Below are 9,072 nucleotides of genomic sequence, written 5' to 3' on the forward strand. Positions count from 1 at the left end.
TGGGAGTAACCACTGCCCTCCTCCAAAGGCTGTCAAAATGTGTTGAAGTGCCTGTTCTAGCATACACTCCCCCTGTGCTCCTGAGGGCTTCTGTCTGAGTCAACCAGAAAGTCCTTTGGTGTTTGTCCCTGGCTCAGAGCTCCCCTGTCACTGCTGGCTCTGGTGTAAATATTTGGAAAGATTTTGACTATGCAAAATGCTACATCTTTTGCATCCATCTAGCAAACTGTCAGCTGTTCTGCATTGTACCATACTTTGCATTGGCATTCTGGTCAATTTTATTTTCCTATCGGCTAAGTGAAAACTTTTTCAATTCTTGCGAATGACTCAGCTACAAACTGTATATATGGAAGAGGCACTCATCGTTGGCACTTGAAGAGACAATAACAGGCAGGCTACCATTTTTTGTTCCTATTCTTTGGCTTCAGCTAGTGGTTTTCAACCAGGAGCCCGGGGCCCCCTGCGGGGGCGTGAACAGGTTTCAGGGGGTCCAAGCAGGGCCAGTGTTATACTTGCTGAGGCCCATTGCAGAAAGCCGAAGCCCTGCTGCATGGGGCTGAAGCCCAGGGCCCTGAGCCCCACCACCCGGGGCTGAAGCTGAAGCCTGAGCAATGTAGCTTTGCAGGGGCCCCTGTGGCATAGGGCCCCAGGCAATTGCCCTGCTTGCTACCCCTTCACGCTGGTGCTGGCTTTTGTATGCAGAAAACCAGTTATGGTGGCACAGGTGGGCCGTGGAGTTTTTATAGCATGTTGGGGGGGAGGGGGTTAAGAAAGGAAAAGGTTGAGAACCCCTGGTTTAAGCTATTGTTCTACATGAGCAGGTGGAAGGAGCTCTAGTATTATGTGCATTTCATAATAAGCTGGTTTATCATTTCCCAAACAGCTTTCTTCATCTCCTTTTGGCCCTTTGAGTCGCCTGCCTCTGTTTAGAAATATTGCATTAGAAATGTGAAAACAAAAGAGTAGACACCTTGGTTACTTCTTAAACTGCTGTGTCTTATCCCATACAATTCTGTTTTGCTTTGATGGGGATTGCTGCTAGCCCCCCCTTCCCCGCCCCCTTTGTACATGTTTGTTTCTGCTCCATCACACAATGAGTAGTAACTCATGTTTTCTGGACTCCTACTTTCTCTTACCTGCCTCTTGTCCTTATTTCCTTTTTGGGGGGTGGGGAATGAACCCCTTTCTGTTAGGCCTCTCCAATTAGCTTGTCTTTTACATTTTCTAAACAATTACAACTTTCACTGAGTGCTGCATATTTGTGTGTGGTTTTGCAGTGCAAAGGTTTCCCATAAAATTCCTTGAGATTTTACTCTCACCACAAAAATTTAGTTAAGCACAAAACGGACATTTTTTCTAGCGTGTCTAAGGATTATTTTTATGTGTTGTTGTGCATATCTAATCAACATTTTTATTTTGGCAGAACTATTTTTGTCAGAAAATTGGAGACAATAAAAGCTGAATAATCTTTGTCTAGTATCTCAAAATACAGAGGATGTCTTCCTAAGAGGTTGTTTATTTTGAATGGGAAAGGATTTTCCCCACTAATACTTTTCAGACATTCTCAACCAGTGAGGTTTGTTTCCTTGCTCAAGAGCACAAAATTTCTCCACACCAATTGTTAGCTGCTATTTCCATGGGCTAGATTGTCTCTTTAGGCACAGCCCTGAGCCAGGGGTAGTATATAAGATGCACCACCCCAGAAGCAGCCGAAAGCAGCAGTGGGCCTCTGAGAAACTCCTCTGCACCACTATTCCTTCCCTGCTTCCGCCTTGTTCTGGTGGGAGGAGGCAGGGGTATTAATTCTGACCTCTTTAGGGCCAGGATTTCACCCATGATTCTGAACTTTAGACAGGCACAGGTGCTCCAAGACTGTTTGTGCCTCTTTATAACCATTCCCCCCCCCCACTCTTTATCCATCTTGTCTGTTTAGACTGTAGGCTTTTTGGGGCAAGGACTGTCTCTTACTGTGTGTTTGTATAGCCCCAAGCACAATGGGTCTCTGATCTCAGCTGTGGCCTCTAAGTGCTGCTGTAATATAAATAAATAAATTAATATTAGAGCTGTTTGGAAAATAGCTGTTCTTCCTTAGAAAATTTTGACAAAAATAAAAAAAAAAGTTTTTCAGCAAAATCTCTTCTCTTTTCAACAAAAAATCAAAACCCACAATAGCTTGCCCAAAACCTGAAATATTTCCGTTCAGAAATGCTGCCACAATCTCTCCTACGAGTTATAGTTAGGGTAATTTGGTTTCAGAGTAACAGCCGTGTTAGTCTGTATTCGCAAAAAGAAAAGGAGTACTTGTGGCACCTTAGAGACTAACCAATTTATTTGAGCATAAGCTTTCGTGAGCTACAGCTCACTTCATCGGATGCATACTGTGGAAACTGCAGAAGACATTATATACACAGAGGTGATTCTTGCTCCCATTTTCCTCTAAAAGTCAGGCTGCTTGGTCAGAATAAATCTCCCATGATGCAGCAGGGTCTCCTCTCTCAGTGGCTGAAGGCATTGCATCATGGGATACCTATGGCTGTAGTGCACCACTGAGGATGAAGTCTGGCTGGGAAGCCCAGCCCACAGAAGAGAATGGGGATGTGAGAAAACCATACTACAACTCCCACATGCCACTATGATGGCATTTCCAAATTGAAATATTTTGCTTTTAGCTTTAAACTGAAAACGTTTACATTTTTGTGCATTCATTTTTTAAAAGAAAAATCAAAATTTTCCACGGAAAACAAACTTTACAACTTTTTTTGTTTAATTAAAAACCCAATTTTCTGCTGAAAAACAGAGGGAAAATTTTTGACTAGCCCTAAATAAGGCTGTATCATATATAACATAACGCTATGTAAGTTGTACCTTTGGCTGACTTACAATATTCCTCCATGAACATTTCTGTAGCATGTATCTGCCAGGGTGTTCTTTTTTCCTCCTTGTTCCTTCATCAAATATAACCAGATTTTTCCTTATCAATAACGTACCAACTACTGAAGTACACAGAGTCACCATACCCACACATTCTTATCAGCTCTCAAGGTGTGTTTGTAGAAAATATGTAATGTGAATGTAGGGGAACTCTCCATCAAAACGAGAATCATACATAGCAATGAATTGTTATCTGAGCAAATTATTTATTAACAGAGCAAGGTGTGGGGAAGACTGAACGTAGTTTCAAACTGGGACTTCCATTTTTGAACCTTCAGAATGCACTGTCACATACTGAGAGGTATGTGAATGAGGCCAGGCCTTAGCACTTTCCTGTTTTAATTAATTGTTCTATTACTAAGTCTGATTTGAGCATTTTCAGCACAGGATACTGTATATTTCTGTTTGGGCTGATGTACATAACGGAAAGTGATGGGTATGTGGAGACTTCCGTGGGGCATGCTATTTACAGCATAAAATATGTTTTATATGTTCTATTGTTGGGGATAGTACGACAGCCTCGGGGACTCTGGGATGTGCTGCTGGATTAGTGTACACTAAGGGCCACAAGGAAACCAGAACAACTTTTGAAAGCTTTGGCCATTCTAATGATGACCCACAGGAGAAATGGATTTGTGGAAAGGTGTGCCAAATTTGTGTGTGCCTGTATTCTCCAAAGCATGTGGAGGAGAGCATGAATACTACTACCTTAAGACTTGGTTGAAGTGGAGGATGAAGGAATGATGCCCAATAAGGAAGGAGCATCAAGGAGTGTGCAACTAGCTTTCCCCTCAAGGCCTAGGTGCTTATGGGCCAACCAACCATAGTTACTAAGGAGGCACACCTAGGCAAGGATCATTTGATCCCCCTATAAAGAACGGCAGGAAGAAGTCAGGCTGCTGACCCTGCAGAGAGAGACAGTTCTCAGGGAAAACAGAGTGGGAGTACAGAGGCTTCTGGGAGCTCCAGGATAGAAACCTGAAAGGCCAGGGAGTGACCCAACGAGGAGGCAAATTAATGGACTTGAGACCTTAATTTTGAATGTTTTGTTAATTTAATAAACCAGAACCTGAGAAGAGCTGTGACTGGACAAAAGGATTTATGAATGATTGAAGAAGCCTCTTGACTGGGGAAACAAAGGCAAGGGCTGCTTGCAGAGTGCTCTGAGGCCTTGAGGGCATGTGTTGGAAGCAGCTATGCATTGATGGAATGGAAATATGAATGTGTTATTCAGGAATTTTGTAGTTAGGCATATGTGACTTTTTTTAACTTCCATACACAAGTAACTTTAAGATATAATGGGTGAGAGTCTCGATTCCAGACAAGCTTTGCCCAGTGCAGGTCTTGAGGGGACAAAGTTGGTTGTATGTCCCCAGTAACCTTGGGGCTGGACATTCAATGTAAAGCAATGTCAAGGCTGCTCTAATTTGTGCCTCATTGCACAACTCCACAGTTGGGGATTGCTGGAGCCCAGAAGCATTCCAGCCATGGTCCATTTCCATTTCCCTTGGCCATGCTCTGACACACCTCCTGTGCCAGAAACTATGATGAAGGTGATGTAGAGGTGGCTATGCCAACGCTACATAACTGGAGGGTTTCTCTGTGCAAAGGAGATCTTCAGGTGGCCACTTAAACAAAGTTTAAGTTTTCTCAAATGGGCTAGAATGGCACAAAAGAGATTTAGTGTGGTCAAGTAACTGGTCCAATTATCTCACATCTTCACAGCGTCAGAAGACTCATAAGCACATCATTAAGCTATGTGCTATGTTGTCATAATCTGGGAGGTGCACCACTTCATATTTGCACATGAATGGCTAGTTTGATGGTGCAAGAGCTCAACCAGATTTATGCACCAGTAATCCAAATAACATTGTTGCAACAGCAATTAGTGGAAGGTTGTCTTCATGTAGCAGTTGGGTTTTCAGTTAGAGGCATGTCTGGGGAAATGTGCATGGGCACACAAATGCCTGTATTAAATGGTACTTTTCCAAGGCATGGGTCTTGTTGCAATGGAGGATGCTATTTAGATACATCTTGATTTCCAAAAAGATTCTTATCTCTGATGTGTATTTGACATTTTGCAAAGGGATGTGAAATGTTAGTTATGAAAAATTGGACCAATTATCAGTAACACAGCTTTTGTTTCTTGTACAAATGTAGTACAGATTGGGGTTTGAGTGAAGGCTTGTGACCTTGATAATCCTCATTTGTTGCCTTTGTTGACATGCTTTGTGAGGAAATAGTTCACATAGATTCTCTAAAGAGGTTTTGGAGTAAGCATCCTACATATATCCATATCCAATGTTTTCCCCCTTGAGTCATTTTAGGATTGGCTTACGGATCATGGTGTTTTTATACTGCAATATTTAGTCTTTGGGCCAGATGCTCCTTTAGGGTAAATCATCATAGCTACACTGAAGTCAATAAAGCAGTGCAAATTTACACCCAATGAGAATTTGGCCCTTTATTGTCTATGATTGGCATTCCCGGACCTAGTGAGATGGGCAAATATTTAGCATGGAATACAAAAGGTAGGAAAGCAAGCATTGGACCTACAACTTGGGAAAGTTAAAGGACTCTAATTTTCTTAGTGAATAATGTATATAACACATCCATTTTTTCCTATCAATAAGTGCTCTGGAGCACAGATTTTCTCTTACTACTCTTGCTATACACATAAAGTATCTAGTAAAATGCCCCCCCCCCATCTTGACTGGGACATCTGTGTGTCATCATAATATAAATATTAAATAATAATACACTATGGATCATAAACTTTATTTTGGTTCTGTACACTGATGGTAGCAGGGATGGATCTAAACAGCAAAGTTCAGAGCTTATTAGAGATCTGAACTTCCCCAATAGCATGAGTGGTGGTCAAATCCAGGATTTTAGTTTGCCTCATTATAGAGACAGGTTCCAGCCATAAAGGTCACATCTTTGTGTCTGATTATCAATATAGATGGAGTATGTTTGGATCCATAGCTTTTGTTCAGGCTCATCTTTGGATATAGTATATATATATATGGAAACCCTGACCACAGATATAGATGATCTTGGCAAAGTTATGGGAAGCTGGAATTGCATGCTTGCGTGGATGTTCCACACTATGTGACACAGTTTCAAGATAAATATTGTTCTTTGTTTGTCGTAAGGAAGTAGTGCCAAAAAAATTCATTCACTTTGATGGGATGGCAATCAATGATTTAGCATGGAGGAGGCATAAAGGTCAACTGCATGCCGATGTGGAGCCTACAGTCTCAATGGGAAAAGCATCCTTTGTTATCCTAACTGTTGAAAATCAAAGCAATTATGCTTAAAGGAGGCATGAAATGGAAACATTCAGGTTTCATTTGTTCCCATGATGATTTCACTCTGTTGTTCCTTTCAGCATTATTGCCTTCTTTTTGAAATATTCTTTGTCAAAAAGAATTATTTCCTTTTAGATTTAAGCTGTAAGTTGATCATCTGCGTCAGGGGTGGCCAACCTGAGCCTGAGAAGGAGCCAGAATTTACCAATGTACATTGCCAAAGAGCTACAGTAATACGTCAGCAGCCCACCATCAGCTCCCCTAACCTGCTCCCAGTGCCTCCCACCCACTGGCAGCCCCGCCGATCAGTGCCTCCCGCTCCCTCCCTGCATCTCCTGATCAGGTGTTTTGTGGCACGCAGGAGGCTGGGGGGTGGGGTGTGTGGAGGAAGGGCAATGAAGGCTCAGGGAAGGGGGTGGGAAGGGGTGGAGTGGGGGCAGGGCCTGTGGCAGAGCCTGGGGTTGAGCAGTGAGCACCCCCTGGCACATTGGAAAGTTGGCACCTGTAGCTCCAGCCCCTGAGTCGGTGCCTATCCAAGGAGCCGTATATTAACTGCTCCAGAGCTGAATGTGGCTCTGGAGCCACAGGTTGGCCACGCCTGATCTATGTGCTTTACAGTTCCTCCTCCCCGTATGTATTCACTGCATGCACCAGAAGCAGTTTAGATGATTCCTGAAATGTTAGCTTTGGTGTTGACAAATGCTTTAGCATGGGGACAGATTTGTAATAGCAGCTATGGTGACAAAAATATTAACGTATCCTTATTTTGGCCTGGCTCATCCCCACTGCCCACAGTAAAGGGCAGAGTACTACCTCATGGGACCGTTCCCGCTCCCTGTCCGAGGGCCAACAGAAACTCCTTTAGAACTCTGGATATTTGCAGGAGCTGGGGGGCGGAGAATAGTGTAGACAGCTGGAGGGACAGGTGCACTACACATATTGTCCCATATCAGTTCTTTAGGGAAGGTTTCTAGAAGTGAATGTAGCCCGAAGTTGTGTTAGCTTTCCAGCAGAGCGGTGAACTGCCCACTTTAGTGAAGGTTTCATGGATGGTGGCAGTCAGGGAGTCCCTGTTAGTTGATCTCGAATGGAATTGCACTGCCCGATCCAGATTGGACCAGGATGCCCCAGAGCAGCGGAAGAAGGCCTGGATCTCTGAATGGATGACTTGGTCTCCAGGCAGATCTGTGGATTCTGAACCCCCTGTTTCTTCCAGAGAGGAAATCTCCTTCTACCATCTCAATGGAACAATCTATTGGAAACTCTTGCAGGTGAAATGAAGAGAACCACCAGGGTTTTTCTGCTCCTTATCTGTCAGTCTAAGGCACCTACCACTGTGCTACCTAGTCCCCTGGTCCTACCCAGAGGTTTGTCTGTGCAGGTGGTAGTGATCCCAGAATATTTGTGGTAGGCTGAGACAGTGATGCTATTTTTATAGTGGAAGTCAAAATATTGGGGCCAATCCTGCCTGGTGCTGAGATCCTTCTGAAAGCTGTTGCGCACCCTCTACTCCCATTTAAGTCAGTGGAGGCTGAGGAGGCTTAGCAGCAAGAATGAGCTGCTCAGCATCTCACAGGCTCAGGCTCTTTACAGAGTCTTTCTTCTATGACTTCAATAGGAAACATGCTCTCAATACTGATGTGAATTACACATGTGCAGTTTAGGCCTGGTCTACACTACAGACTTAGTTTGATGAAAGCCAACTTACATCAACCTAATAATGTCTGAATCTATACTACCAGATCCCGTCTGCTGACCTAACTCGCCTGTTATGTTGACTTAATTACTCCACCTCCATGAGAGGTGTAGCACTTAATTTGATGTTGATGCATCAACAGAAAGGCAGTGTAGACACAGCGTTGTGTAAGTCGACTGAACTGTCCTTCACGAGATGTCCCACAATGCTCTGCTGTGACTGCTTTGGTGATCATTTTCAACTCCACTGCACAGCAGCCACCTACAGAGGAAACAGTCCCTCCCCTCTTAAGGCCCCAGGAACTTTTGAATTCCCATTTCCTGTTTGATCAGTGTGGAGAGCTCGACAGCCCAGCTGATCATGGCAACTCTACAACCCAAACACGCTCCATCCTGGAGTACACAGGAGGTCAAGGGTTGGTCTGTGGGGAGAAGAGTCTGTGCAGGGTATGCACTGACAATGGTTGCCTTGTGGTTTGCATGCATTGCAATGGAAAGCTTGGCCTTCAGCACAGCCTCAACACCTGCGGAGAGGCTCTAGGAAATTAGAACACGGAAAGAGAGAACACATGATGACATGTTCAGCGAGATAATGAATGCCTCTGGGACAGCAGACACAGAGCTCAGAGCCTGGAGGATTTCATTGTCTGAAAAACTGGACATGGACATGGAGAGCAGGAGAGCAGCCCACGAGAATGAGCATAACATCAGGATGAGCTGCTGCAGATTGTGAGGGACCAATCAGACATGTTGAGGTACCAGGTTAAGCTTCAAAAAAACAGCTTAAGTCTTGACTCCCACTGCAGTGCCTGAAGAACGGCCTGCAAACATCACTGTACTCCCAATCCCCCTCCCCTAAACATTCCAGGAGGTCATGGGGAGGGAGGGGAAGGTGCAGTATCCCTTCCTCTCGACACCGGGGGAGGGTACAAAGAACAAAAGGCAGCCATTCCAAGGCCTTTGATGGGCAAGATTTCTGTGCTTACAGACAAGCTGACTTGGTTTCTCCCTCCCCAATTTTATCCCACCGTTTGCCCAAGGTTAAGTTATTTCTCTGGTCTTTCAGTTTCTTTATGTTTGTGTAATAAAAGTCAATGTTTCAATAATTAAGCACTCTTTATTCATTGCAAGCTTG

Source organism: Natator depressus, chromosome 1, assembly GCF_965152275.1.
Source record: "Natator depressus isolate rNatDep1 chromosome 1, rNatDep2.hap1, whole genome shotgun sequence".
NCBI classification, from domain to species: domain Eukaryota; kingdom Metazoa; phylum Chordata; order Testudines; family Cheloniidae; genus Natator; species Natator depressus.